The following is a 15,613-nucleotide window of genomic DNA, read 5'->3' as shown; positions in this document are numbered from 1 at the left end:
CAACCTACCCACTCCCATTCCCCGTCCTGGCATTCCCTTATACTGGAGCATAGACAGGTTTTCCATTTCTAGGATCCCTCAAGTTCATGTTTTCTTTACAGCTTCTATTTCCACTTTTAGGTCTTGAACAGTTTTATGTATTTCCTTCCCATGTTTGATTGCACTTGTCTGTATTTCTTTATGGATTTAATCATTTTTTCTTTAAAGGCCTGTATCATCTTTTTAAGATTGGACTTAAGGTCATCCTCTTATGTTTTGGCTGTGTTAGAATATCCAGGGCTTCCTGTAGTAAGATAGCTGGGCTCTGTAGTAGGATAGTTGGGCTCATGTGATATCCTATTGCCTTGGCTCTTTTTGATTGGGTGCTTATGCTGGCCTTTCGCCATCTTGTCATCTCTCCTATTGTCTTCATGGCAGAAAAGTCTTCTTGGGGAGGCATGCAGAGCCTTGGGCCTGACAGTGGGAATAGCCCACTCCCTCACCACTGCCAGCTTTGCCTCAGGTAGAACTGAATATTCCTTGGGTTCTGCAGGCCTCCTCAGGAGGGGAAGCAGATCTGTGAGCCTGAAAATGGAGTTTAGGGGACAGAATAGAGTTTACCTCTGCTGACTGTGACACAGGAGGATCAGAGATAGGTGGATATTCCTGGTTCCTTGTTGGGAGAGAAGGAGATAGAGATGGGGACTGGAGTGCAGCTAGCCTCTGGTGGTTGTGCTGTGAGTGGACCCAGCACACAGGAGCCATATCCCTTCTTATATATATATCAAAACTCATACTGAACAATGAGTTTTGGGTTTCGAGGGAGGATTTATTTTGCATCTGCCTTCCCTGTCTTTGACAGTTGAATATGCACAAGTGTTAAAATAAATGTTTTTGTTGCAGTATGACCTACACACTGTTAAAGGTTCAACCTCAGAGTTTAGTTTATTCACAGAATTATGTAACTATTTACACAATCTACTGATCATTTTTATTCACCTTTTCCAACTTTGTACCGGTCATTTCCATCACCACTCACTATCCACCAACCCAACCATAGTAATAACTGTAAACACTAATATCCTTTCTTTAGGAACAGATTTGCATATTGTGGAAGTCCCATGTCTGGAGTCATGTAGCATATAGTCTTTTGTAGCTGGCTTTTTTCTTTTTACAAGGTATTTTCAAGGTCCTAGGAGGTGACTTGTGCTAATATCAAAGATTTATTTCTTTTAATGAATATTCCATGCTCTGGATATCATCCAGTAGTGGACATTCGAGTTATTGTTATTTATGTTATGAATAATGTGGTAATAAAAACTTGAGCATAATTTTTTGTGTTCACATATGTTTCTATTTATTTTAAGGATTCCTTAAAGTGGAGTTTATATGATTACTGGTTTATATGATTCTAATCTTAAGGCTTTGAGAAGATTCCATAATTTTGTCAAAGGATGCTTTATTAGGTCTAATTGCCAACAGCAACATGTTGAGGGGTCCAATTTCTACTTGTCCTCATCTCTGCCAACACTTGTCTTTTTGATCACAGCCAACCCTGTGGGTGTGAACTGGTATCCCATGGTGTATTTGAGTTGAAATTTTCTGAAGGCTAAAGATGCCCAGCAGGTTTTCATATGTTAATGAGCCATTTGTATATCTTGTTAACAGAATCATTTATTCAGACCTTATTGACTGTTTTTAAAATTGGATTGTCATTTTAGTAGGATTGTAAGAATTCTTTGTGTATCCTAGATACAAGTCACTGCTCAGAGCTGTAACTTGCAAGTGTTTTGTCCTGAATGTTACTCATACTTTTTAGTTGACAGTTTCTAAGCATCCGAACTGAAAATTTTGATAAGGAACAACATGCTTACTTTTTCTTTTCATTTTCATTTTTTCTTTTTCTTGTTTTTCAAATTTTATTTCTGATATACCTAAAAAGGTTTTCCTGAAACCTCAAACAATCCCATAGGGGATTAGGAATAAAAGGCATGAATTTGGGAAGGCATAGTGCAGGAAACAACAGTAGTGTACCTGTTGGGTAACAGGATTATAGTGGCTGCTAAGAAGATCTGGGCAATGTTTTCCTTTTCTAGTTTGGGGGAGAAAATGTGGAGATTTTCTTCTAGTTGTGCGCATATTGTGTCATACTGTTCTTTCCATTTAGAAGATTTTTCTCCTTTCTCAATGTTCACAGTATAGACTTTTTCTTTATCCCACGTGGAAAAAGATGGAGTTCACCGAATAGTTTATGAAGCCCATAGGATGTAACCATTTGGAAAATTTGCCCATTGTTTCTTTGGTTTTTGTTTCTTTTCTTTTTTTCTTTTTGCCTCTTTTTCTCATTCCCTCCTTTCCTTGATTTTCTCATATGTGTGCACTGACACAGTTCATTTTATGCTAAATTTCTCTGAGGTTCTACTCTAATTTTTTTTAAATCTACCCCCACTCATTTGAGTACTTTATACTTTATTACTTACTCAAATCTACTCCATTCCTCTTTCTACTCTGACACCTCCTGTGTCCCCTTCCCATGGAAATTCATGGCCTTTTGCAAACCAATTCTTTTTCTCTTCCCCTTTTCTTTGTTCATACAGCACACTTTCCATCCATCTACTTATATGTTCTTTGATTTTTTTATGCCTGTACAAAGCTAATGTTGATTTCCTCTAGAGAAAATAATTTATTAATTATTGCTCTTTTCAATTACTGATTTGAGGTAGAAGTGATTTCCTCTTCACTTTTTTTTTTAAAATCAAAACCTTTTCCTCATTTTTTCCTTTCTGATATTATCTATTTGATGAGAAGTAGTTATCACACCTCCTTTACACACTTAAGAAAGGTTTTCTTTAGTTTCTCAAATATACTTGTAAGAGCAACTTTGAAGTTTCAAGTGTCTGACATACAAGCCTTTCAATGGCAGCTTTTGTGTATCTAAATTTCTTTTTCCCTGTGTTGGTCACATTTCATTTATATGCACATATCAGAGGCTTTTATCAAACAATAGGCATTTAAAACAAGATAGCCATTTCTCATCACTATGTTGCAAATATAATGAGTTCCTCTAAGAAGTTAATAACTTTAGTTTACATGAATATATAAGCCAAATGTGTACTAAGTATATTAAAGTTAATATATAATCACAGGCATGTAGACAGTATATTTGCACATAAAAGAGCATAAGATGTATTTTAAAAACCATGATTCTAAACATTATTATTTGTTGGGATTATATTTTCTATAATTCACATTGTTAAAAGAAAACTTATAGAGATCTTCAGCAACCATATTTATCAATTCATGTGTAACGCAGCATTAATTTGGAAAGTTATAGTTAATAGTTTTATGTTAAGAATATTTTGAAAAAATCATATAAATTTATGTTACCTATTATATAATGAGGTAAAAATTTATATGAGTGTATATTTGGAATTTATTTTTTAAGAAAATGTTTACCAAATTTATGTGTAGAATGTTAAAGATTCATGAAACTTAGTATTCATAAAGATAAGATTTTAATTGGTTTTAAGATGTGTAGAGTATTCTAGCTTATAAAATAGTATGGAGTTGCCTTAATACATGATCACAATATGTAAATTTGGATCTGCAATTCAATTTAATTGTGAATGCCAAAAGTAATTTTAGCACGTAACAAAAATAGATTAAAAAATTACATTAAAAGATCAGGACTGTGTCTCGGTAATTCTAGCTCATTCCTAAAAGAAATCATCTCTTTCTAATTCTTCTGAGAACACATGCGTGCAGACTTCAGAAATGCTGGATTATGCTCATCTGTAATGTCACTAGTAGTTGACTGTCCAGAGAAACTAGACATAGCTCTCACCGTTTGTGTTTCTTACCTATTTTTGTAATTCAATTTCTAAAATTGCATATGATATTTAATATTCTACCTGCTATATCTCTAAATATTGAAATAATGTTCCTCTTGGTTTTAGTGAAGCTGCAAATTAAGATCTTACTTTCTTTCATTTAATCATGTCTTTTATTATGCCTGTTTGCTTACCCAAAATTCCTACCTTATTCAAAACAAATGTTTAAAAGACAAGTTTGTATTGATATCTTTAAAAACATGCATATGTATGTATGTGTGTGTGTGTGTATATACTTATATTCTTATTATTCAGCACAATTTAGATAAAACAAAAAAACATAGCTTATTTTATTAAACTTTAACTACATTTACTTTAGCTAGAGATACTCCAAGATTTGAGGTAATTCTTTGGGTTATCCAAACTGGAAAAAAAAGACATCCATCTAGAATAGTAACAGCATTCATCATGTTTTATACCTTAAGTACTGACATTTTTATTTCATTAGTCTTTAAAATGCCTCATACAATAATTAACCATAATTAAACAATTAATGAAACAATTTTTGTATTTTACACATTAAAAAGGCGATAATATTTCAGCAACTCCTTCCAAAATCCCATTTTTAACCATTTTATTGTAAGTATGATAGTTCATAGAGTACAAATAAATACCGGGAGAAACATAGCCAACCTAATTAAAAATACTTATAGATTTTAGTTATCTTAAATACATCATTTGTTCATCTGTTACCTTCATGCCATTAGGCTAAACTGTGTTCTTAATTACTAATTCTAGGTAATTCTATATCACATATAAATGTTATATCAGTGCAAAGGGAATAAAAAGAAATATATATTTGGATGATGATGATCCAGCATTCTTTCTGGCCTTTTCCAGATATTCCTCTATCTTGAAGACTGTTCTCCTGCCCACTACTCAGCCTCATGTATACTGTACCTAGCAGTGAGTATAACAAAATATTTAATAAATAATATGTGGCCCCCAGAAGCACAAAATGTGATTCCTGATGATTACGCCTTTCTGTGACTGAGAATTATTGAAAAGAAGCTGTGTATGCAGAAAGTGACTTGTTGATAAGAACTGTAGCATGGTGGAGAGCTTTCAGTGTTGCAGGTCCACAGGCTAATTACCTTGTCATGGGCTAGTTTTGCCCCTCCCCCCAACAGCCATTCCTTTTCCTCTTCATCTGAATTAACATAAAATAATAAACATATAGAAATCACTAAGAATTTCTTTACTTCGTAGATCTTTAGCTTCCACTAACCCAAAAGCTAAGAATGTCATCGACTAGCATCTTGGGCCTATAGAAAAGGTCCCTTCATCTTGCTGTAATCACCTTTCTGATGTCTCCACCAATGCATTTTAAACTTGCCCTGATTTATGACTTTCTTTGTTCTGTAAAACTACACAACTTTATGAGACTGCTTCCATGTTGAAACATGGAATCTGAAGTAACCTAAGTCTGTGTTCCTGGGTCATGGGCATTCAGAATCACTTCAGAATAAACCCTTTTTCTGTTTAACATGAGAACTGTGGGTTTTATGTCAATACCCTTAGTTGGAATGGGCAGAGGTGAAGGTCATGTAGCTTTAGACTACAGTCTAGAGAGCTGGAGTTGGCTTTTACTTGTGGGTGCAGGCAGAGAAGAGACTCCTAGCCTCTCAGCTGTTCTGTCTGCAACAGAATGATTGCAAGTAGCATGGAGAATGGCAGTGGGACATGGTGTGGTGGCTGTCTGCCCCTCCTAATACTGTGACCCTCTCAGTTAAGAACTTGGACCTGCAGGATGTTAATATACTCTTGACTACATGTTTATATAGTACATTTTTCTCATCTGAAGCTAGGGTTAAGAAGAGAGGGAATAGATTGTTTTTCTTCTGGTATATATACTTTTGTTCTTCATAGTCTCATTCCAGAAATCATCTACCCATGGATTTAATGTTTATAATTTTTAAGTTTATTTGAACCAGACACATGAACCATTAACATGTTATGATATGTGGTTAATAAAGTTAATGACAAATTAGTGAAACCAAAGTATCAACCAGTACAATTGAGGGTTAAAAAAGTGAGAATATGCCTAAAATGTAACAAGGAAAGAAACATTTTGAAACATTATTTGATATTATGGGGAAAAAAGGAAACATATTCCTTGTAAACTATAATTTTTTTTATAAAGACACCAAGAATGTTACATGACAATTTATCAGGTTTGAAGACCATTTGTGTAAATGCTCCTTAAATTAATTTATGGTGAAAGATGATTGGCTTAGAAGCTTCCCATTCAGAACCAGATCCTTAAGGGGAAGTGGCTACTTAATGCTAACATTTTTTGAATTCTGGTTCCCTGGGGCATGTTTGAGAAAGCCACTGGGGATTTTATTAGCATAAGTGAAAGTGCTCAGTTGTATTGCTGCAAGCAATTGAGGGTAATAAGTGCCTAGAGGAAAGTAGGGAGAAAGAATACTTTTCTGAACAGTAATGTAAGTCTAACAGGCAAGGAAATTACCTTCAAAGGGCAACATGTTCAAAGGCTCAATTGGGGCTGATGACAGAAGAGCTGTACTGGGCTATAAGTTTTGGTTTAACACCTGGGAAGAATATGCTCTAAGAACTTAAAAAAAAATTCTGGAAAAAGAGAGATGATGGAGAAGGGAGAGAGGAAGGGAAGAGGAGAAAGAGAAGAAGAGGAGGAGGGTGAGTTCTCAGAGACATTGTTCCCTCCCTCCCTCCCTCCTTTTCTTCCTTCCTCCCTCCTTCCTTCCTTTGCATTTTTACCTTTGTATGAAAAGTGAAAAGACTGATGAAGATAAATATGGGAAATAAATGGTACCTTTAAATCCCAAAGCTTTGTTCTGCTGAACTCATGTCATTAGCAGTAAGAAAAGTTAGAAATGGGGGAATGGAATATATTCTAGAGGACCACATAGACTTGGAAGGAATGGCTTTAATATGGAGATTCATTATCAGGTTTGCAGCCTGTGAATAAGTGGCTTAGTAAAGAATATAATTAATTTCCCAAAGAAAATACTAACTGATGGAAATTGGTGACAATGAAGAACAGGATAATGATGAAGAGTTTCAAAGATATGAACAGAGAGCTAATTTCAGCAATGGTAAATGGCAACTTTAGTGGCTAAAGAATAAACCAATTAAGTTGCCACAGAACCACACCAGTAAAGAAGGGTCATGGATAACTTATCTTTTCAGATGAGAGCTGGTAGAAATTTCCAGATCAGAATGCCTACTTTTATAGTCTTATATAATCTTGATGCTGTGCATTTTAAGCATAAGGAAGATCAAATATTTAGTTTACTATTGGTATTATTTATTTTGAAATATGGCTTAAATGTAAAGAAAAAAAGGACAGATATAGATATAGACAGATGTATAAAGGTAGGTAGGTATGTATATAGGTGGATAGATGATAGATAGATACATGAATTGATTGACAATTTAGTGTTGAAAACTGACTCCAGGACCTTGTACAGCCAACTACATCCTTACCCATGAAAGATTTCCCTATGGAATCCATGTACTTTATATTCCTTCAATCCATTCATTTGCAAGAACTTTGTGGCTCATGTTAATAGACACGTCTATTAATACCTAAAGCCAGACCACAAGATGAATGATAATTTTACTTTGAAGGTTATCTTGCTCTTTGGTCTTTAATAACTGGTTTGGTCTAGTGATGGAGAAGTAAAACCAAGCTCGGCTTTTGTGGGATTGTGAAAGGTAGTATGGTCCCCGGGTGAGCTAAGGCTAAAAGCCCCTGAGACCTTGAAGGGAAGGTAGGAGCTTTGCCTGTCCCAGCCCCCCACCCCACCCCCCATCACTAGCTGCAGCCCGGCATAGATATGTGGCCATCAATCATGGAGATAGTCTTTGCTTACAAAGCCACTGTCTAGTCTCCCCTAGAAGGCCTCTTTGCATTCCCAGCCAGGACTGCCATCAACTGCCAAGCCAAGGACAAACCTTCCATCAAGCCAAGGACTCCCCTCCAGCCTCTTCCTGACCAGACAAAGCTCCCCTTTTTCCTTCCTGGTACAAGGCTAGATCCAGCCTGCGGGCCCCCACTCCATTCACAGCTCTTCCATGGCTTCCAGAGGTGCCTGGATGTCCAAGAGCCTGATAACCAGACATCCCAGCCTCCTTGAAGGCTCAGAGACCCCCAGCCAGCTCAGGTCGACTCCCGTGTCCCACCTCGCCAAGTGGCGGTGCCTTGTCCGCAGTGCAGTGTCTGTTCCACCACATGGCTCAGCTAGGGAGGCAGGACACAGGAAGTGACCACGCTTACCCTCTGCTGTTTGCTATATGGGTGTTGGGCTGTAGGGAAGCTAGGGACACTGCTCCAGGAGTGAGAAAACATAGGTGCTTGATGCCTTCTACAGGAGATTAGACAGTGGTTCTGTAGGCAAAGGCCATCTCCATGATTGATGGCCATAAATCTATGGGGGGTGGGGGGGGGCTGCGGTTAGTGACAGGGTCCTGGTTCCCTGGAAACAGGCAAAAGCTCCTCCTGTCCCTTCAGGGTCGCTGGGGCTTTTAGCCTCAGCTCAGCTGGGGACCACAGTGCCTTTCATGGTCCAACAGATTTGTATATGAGAAAATTCCCTACATTGGACTGAAACTTTGAAAATCATCCACAAGTGTTTTGGGTTCATCCATGTTCTACATCAAGTAGGAGAGTCTTCCAGGTGGATAAAGTCTGATATAACAGATAGAAACAATTCTATGACTCAGCGACTATATTATAAATGTTTTTGGTTGAAGTCTCTAGTAAAATTCAGAATTGCATTATTCTGTGATGACATTTAGAAAGCTCAAAAAAAAAAAAACCCTTAAAAAATGGAAAGATAAGCTGGGCAGTCGTGGCACACACCTTTAGTCCCAGCACTCAGGAGGCAAAGGTAGGCATATCTGAGTTCAATGACCCAGTATGGACTACAGAGTGAGTTCTAGAACAGCCAGAGCTACACAGATAAACCCTGTCTCAAAGGAGGGGGTGGGGAATATGAGAGAATATAAATAAATTGTATTCCAGATAACTCAAAGTTTTCTTGTATTATTAAAGGATGAAAGACTTTGTTCCCTATCTTCAAAGGGTTAAAAGAGTTTTCAGTTTTATCCCCTGCCCTCAGCACATCTTAAATGACAGGCACAGATGTTTGCCCACACGTTTTAGCGTTCTCATCCTGGGCATTCTTTGTCTGTGTCGGAATTTCAGTCATCACATGAGTGCTTACAAAATTTGCAGCCAAGTCCACTGTCCTTTGCCTCCTCTGGCTCTTGTGTGGGTCACTTGATAATTAGATATTTGAAAAGCACCTTGAAGTAAAAGCTATAAATAAACACTTTCTCCATTTTTAGAAAGCCCCATGGAAAGGAGGGTCATTGGAAAAATCCTTGGATAATTCTGCATAAAGGGGTAGAGTAGTTCAGGGCAAGGGAATATGGTATTGTGGAAATAGGCACTCAGGGAGAGACTGGTGTTCTAACTCTGGCTCTCACCCATAAGTTGTGTAAGTCAATGAAATTTAAGTCAAGATCACATGCATCAGAAGGAAGAAGATTGGACTTAGTGCTCTAGAAAAATGTTTTAGGACTAATGTGCAAAAAACACGAGCTTTGCTTACGTGCCACATTCTGAGTTTCTGCTAAGTAGTCAGTCCTCATTTGTCATCAGACAAATGGCTCCTATGATAGTTTAGAAACCTCCAGAAATCCATTTTTGTTCTCTTTTATGTTTTATGTAATTGAACCCTTTAAATTTCCAAGTATCGATCATCTAAGAAAGAGGCTGGCACTAGTCTGCATAGATATTAGTTTACTGTTTGCCATGTGTGATCCATTGCCATCTTTTCCCATAATGCCTAGACCAAGAAAGGAAAACGTCTGTGTCTGGGGAAGACAGTCATCAAGGCAGCAGTTAGGAGAGTCTGAGAGATTTGAGTTTCTGACTCAAATGCCAGTTTCTAGTCTCAGGTCGCTAGAAAAGAAAAACTTAATATATTTGATCTTTACTCCTTTATTTATAGAATGGACATGATAGAAATTATTCATAATCATTGAAAACAACATTTTAGTATAGCATACATATAAGGAAGGCAGAAATTGAATTTTATGACTTGACTAGAATAATAAAGTCTTACTTATAAAAACATGTCATTTATTCTCATGCTGCGGTGGGGATATAGACTGGAGATTATTTCCCTCCTCTTCTACCTTTTCTCCTTCCATTTAAAAAAAATATTTTTGAGACAGAGTGTCTGAATATGAAGTCAGCTAATCTGCAATCTTTTTATTCTTGTGCCCCAGCCTTTTGAGTACTGGAATTACCATTGTGTGCCACCATATGAGGCAAAGGTTTATGCTTCTTAGATTTGAGAAATTTGAAAGGTAGTGCATAGGATGTAGTTGTTTATATATTTCATCATCAGAACAGGAGTAAATTTCTCAGTTATATAATTTTATGACTGTTCATCACTGGGAAGATAGGCCCCTTGATATTGCAAACTTTATATGCCCCAGTACAGGGGAATGCCAGGGCCAAGAAGCAGGAGTGGGTGGGTAAGGGAGCAGGGTGGGGTGAGGGTATAGGGAACTTTTGGGATAGCATTTGAAATATATATAAAGAAAATATCAAAAATGAAAATATTATAGCCCTAAAATATGCTAAAACATATTAATTCTTAAAATATGTATGTATTTATAATTTTAATTACATTGACAATGGTCTCAAACCATGAAGTTTCCCTGTTTAATCTTTCTTTCTCCATACACACACACACACACACACACACACACACACACACACACACACACACACACATGCATAGCTCAATTTCATTTCAGATTTCTGATTATATAATAATAAATGTTAAAGTTTAAACATTAGCAGTTAAGCCGAGTTCAGTTAAACTGAGTTCTAAAAATATTTTTAATTGGATCATTGTGCAGCCACAGGTCCGTGACTCGCATGTAATTTTGGCACCGAGGCTTCTAGAGTGTGTGACTACCAAGCACCTGGTAGAGATGGATCAGGTCCAAATCTAACTAGATGCTTGGTGGCAGATGGCTCCCAGCTCTGTTACTCTAAACTTGGAATGTGTAAAAAGTTAATGCTCAGAGCTGAGACTTGATCCTCTGTGGACATATGTGCACTGAAATGGGAAATCTGGCCACCAAGAACCGTATTCTGTACACAATCCATTGACTGGTCTGGCCTTAATTTTTCAAATCCACCTCTCCCAATCAATTTCTTGGTGGTCTGTGAATACAATTCAGCCTACTCCTGTTTAGTTTATTTGCAAAGCTTTTTACATGCAGCTTTATTTTCACATTTCCTTCAAATTCAGGGTGTCTGACTTACCCTGTAATCTGGATTTAGAGAACTGCTCTCAGGGACTTCTAGCTATTTGTTAATGTGAAGTATAGCATAGTGGGCAGGTCCTCTCCAAAAGTTTTTCTGTTTGCTTTTATAAACTAATTTTATCTTAAAACTATAGTAAACTTGATGATATTCTCTTTTCTTTTATCCATACTATTTTGACTTTATGCAAGCAGCAAGATAAATATAAGCCACAAAACCATTAATCATGTCTGAATTACCCTAAATAATAGTAACTAGTAACACCTCGATTTGGAGATGAGAGACAGATACACAGAGGAGTTGCCCAAGAGAAGTCTCCAAATAGACCCTTTGCCCTTCTGGGTCATAAGGGATACTTGGTAAAAAAAATGAATCTGATTCCTCCCTGCTGTGTTGAAGACCTTGGATTCTAGGGTCTGGTGCTGATGAAACGTATTTTGAGCAAGTGACTAGCCAGTTAGAATGTGGTCAGAACTGGATACAGATGCCCAGGCTTAGAGGAGGCAGGGGTAATAGACAAAGAATCTGCTCAGGATTCAAACTCATCTTCACAGTACCTTTTAAGCAACTACCACATATGAAAGTTGCTGACTTGATTCAAACCTTGTTTCTCTCTTGTTCAGATATATACAATTAGCAAACAAAGAGGAGAAGAAGAAGCAACATTTTTTGAAGGGGAAATTTATTAAACTCCCTTCACCAGGATATTAAGAACCATGAGAGAGAATTCTCAAACTTTTTTTGAAAGTTTAATTCATTTCAGTTATGAGGGACTATATGTAGAGGTGTCTGCTGTGACTCAGCCACCTTTTGTAAGACAAAATTTAAAAGGAAAATGACTTCAGGAATCCTGGCAGCCAATTTGTGGAATATATTAGAAAGCCGGGGTATTGTTTCCCTGTATCTGTTCCATGGAGAATCCGCTCCTTGTTATCTTCACTGTCCTATATCATCGAACCTCAGGGTATAGTGAACCCTCCTCCTACAGGAACAAGAATGTGACTGAGGAAGGATGAGACAGGAGCAGAAGTAGCTGGGAGCTCAGTGAGATGGCAAATCTTTTGGTGGTCATGTAGCTTTAGGGATGCCAAATATGATAGAGCCAAAAGTGGGTTTGAGCTGTGGTGAAACACTATTGACTAATTACACAGGAGGAGTTGCATCTAGCATATACATTTATGTCTTCTCAGATAATATTTCAAGTTTGTCTTGATTAAGGTTGATATATGCAAAAGCACATTTTAGACAACTCTAATAGAAAGACTGTTGCTTTTCCTTTAAGAAATCATTAAGAAAAACAGTAAAGATAATCCAGAAGCAGTCAGAATGCTTCACATTCCATCATTCAATAACTCCTTTGTGCATGCTGAATGCCTCTGCAGTACCTGTGGTACTATGGGAAGTGATTTCTAGTGAAGCACCTGAGAGATAGTATCTATCTTAAGTTAAACCAAGCCCTGGCAGAAGGCACACACACTAAGAGCAATACTGTACTTCTCATTAGGTAGCAGCTGCTGTCTCTCTTGCCACTTGAATGATTGTGGTGACAGATCTTTGTGGTGAGAAATGAATCTTAAAGGCACAATAAAATAAAAAAAAGCAACACAAGCAATCACATATTTTTTTTCTGTTTTCATTTGGCAAGGTTCTTATTTAGTTGTTTCAAGAAAGAAATTTGGATGACAGAAGGCAGAGCTAGTCTTGTCTGCCTCTACATGCAACAACACTCAGTGTGCACGGTCTATTCAGTTCCCATGTGGTAAACTGAGCTCTTCAGTGAAGTGTGGCAGTCAGAAAGGGGTAGAATAACCATGCTGTCAAGTAGATGCCACTGCTTATTGAAACAGTTGGACATTCTGAAATTTTTAAAAATTAGGTTTTGTAAACATAGTGAAGCTTTAGAAAAAAATATTTGCCCAGCAGAATATCATTTCTGATTCTTCCAGTTCTGTGCTTAAAAAGCAAAATTAACAGAAAAGGAACCATTTAAGCAAACACTGAAATTCAGTTTTGGTATAAAAGTTATTTTATTTTTTGAGATTAGAATATAATTATGTCATCTTTTCCTTCTCCAAACTTCCCATATACTCCTCATTTTCTTTCAAACTTATGACCTGTTTTTAATAATTATTATTATATACATATATGTATACATATTGACATATAGAATATATATATATATATATATATATATATTCCTAAGTATGTGAGTATAACCCACTTAATCTGTATAGTGTTACATGTATATATATTTCAGTGCTGACTATTTGGCATTGGAGAACCAGTTAGTGTAACAATCAGGGTAAAAGCCTCAGAATGTTTGCCACTGGAACATTTCTCAGAAAGCAGAGAAGAATGCTGTGGTAAGTTCAAGATAGATACCTGCACATAAAAATGAGACCTGAGCATTAATCTTGACCTTGCACAAACTCAGACACATATGTGATGATTTTAATGGATAACTTTAGGATCTGAGAATCATTAACTTGAAATCTATATTAGTCTTAGGGCAATTCATAATAACTCTGTGTTATTTAAGTAGCAGTTACTATAGATACCATATACTAACACTTACTTTGATTCAGATAGTCTGCTGAGATTAAAGCCCATGTTGTTTGTGGCAGAGACATTGTGTGTGTGCTCATTTTCTGTTGTGGCACATCAGAACTACTGCACTTCTAGTTTTTTCTATTATGGGAGATGTGGGCAACATATTAGGTACCAAAATGACATCAGGGCAAAAGCCATTAAGAACTACCATATCTCATTCTTGCTCTCCCTTCTCCCAAAGGGACCGCCACATTGGAATGTTTTAAGGGTGCCATTGTTCCACTATGAAAGATCTCTAAATCACAGCTCAGAAGGGCCAGAAGTAAGGTCCTTCAACCCATCTGTTTCCATAAGCCCATGGAAATCATTACCCCAGCACACCCTGTTTTGCCTCAGCTAATTCATTTCATTCAGTACATCATGCTATACTTTAAATTTTAGCTGTTATACGGTTTTATCTTTTAGTCTTACACATAAAGGATTAAAAGGAGAAGGAAGGTGACTGGGGTAAACAACAATTGTCTGATTTTTCTTTTCCCTCCTCTGTGAGTGCTGCTATCAGGAAGCTCAATGATTGCACCTCTGAATAAAGTTTATGTTCCACTTCTTCATTCTTTAAGTATATAAACACCTTATTTATCTTTAAGTTCTTGCTAGAGTCCTTGCACTGTTCATTAAATCTTCTCTCCGAACGCTTCTCTTTCATAGTTAGATTCCCACTGCACCACTGTTTGAGAAACTAATCTTAGGTCGGGGCCCTGGACAGTGTGCAGCTGTGCTAGAGGATAAAGATTTAGTGTCTATTTTTCTGTTGCATGGAGGTAAAAACTTTTCTGGTTTTGATAGAAAGTAAAAGCTGTGCTGTGTTGTCAGTGCAGATGAGGCGAGGCGAGGCACGGCATTAACTGTTCCAGCTGGTGTTTCTTAAATAGGACAAACTATTCTTGGAGTTTTGTGAAGTGCCTGTTTCATTCCACAAGAATTGGAAGTGACTGGTCTTCTCAGTGAACTCTATAGGTAGAAAACACAACTTTTAAAGCTAAGAAAGAGATGGAGACAGGGACTTGAAGAAGAAATGTTTTTCAGGCTTTTGTTTCTATGAAAGCTTAGACAGGAACTGTTGCTGGTTTTTTGTTTTTTGTTTTTTTTTTAACTGTTAATGTCACCCTATTGCCAACCACACACCCTTATTTTAAATAGAAGGAACCTTAATGATATTTTTGAAATTTCAGTTGAAACTGAACATTTAAAGTGATAAACTCAGCATCCCACAAGTATTTAGCCAGGATTTAGGAAGATGATAAAATTGAAATTTCAAAGCCCTGTCTTTGTTGTGCTTCAAGTTTATTTTGGTAGATTTCTGGATCTGTGTTCCTTCCATTCTCTTGTGTAGGCCCTGAGCAAATTAGTGCAGTGCAAAGAGCTTTATGAGAATGAATGTTGTGTAGGGTTATCTCAGTTATCTCTGTCTTAAAATGTGTTCAATTCTGTCTGGAAACTGATTATTTCAAGTTAAACATTTTTTACTTCAAACACTTTTGTCAGACAGGTCTTTGAATACTTTGTTGAGAATCATTATCTTATAATATAATTAAAAAGATGATCTTAAGAAACTCCTGGACTGTAGGTGACCTCATGAGTCACACTCGTGATTGAGTTTAGAAACCATAGTCTTCTTGTATAACTTTCCTGGTTTCTCATGTTTTTATATATTTATAGAAAGAACTTTTTCATTGTGTTACTCAAAACTCAAAAATAGAAAGAAATTTAACCACAATTGTTCATGTTTATATTTTTTAAGAGACTAGAAACCTGTCTTGGAGGATACAGAAAACACTAAAAAGAAAGGCATAGC

The 15,613-nt window shown here is 36.8% G+C and overlaps 1 pseudogene; it reads right to left on the bottom strand.

The window, feature by feature from the left end:
- Positions 1-741: 741 nt before the first annotated feature.
- On the bottom strand, positions 742-852 carry LOC115030530 (small nucleolar RNA SNORA40; annotated as a pseudogene).
- Between the last annotated feature and the right edge of the window lie 14,761 nt (positions 853-15,613).

The sequence above is a fragment of the Mus caroli genome, unplaced genomic scaffold (genome assembly GCF_978045245.1).
Source record: "Mus caroli unplaced genomic scaffold, Mus_caroli_1 scaffold_2, whole genome shotgun sequence".
Classification (NCBI taxonomy): domain Eukaryota; kingdom Metazoa; phylum Chordata; class Mammalia; order Rodentia; family Muridae; genus Mus; species Mus caroli.
Note: the sequence above shows the minus strand (reverse complement) of the source record. Positions and strands in the feature narration are given on the sequence as shown.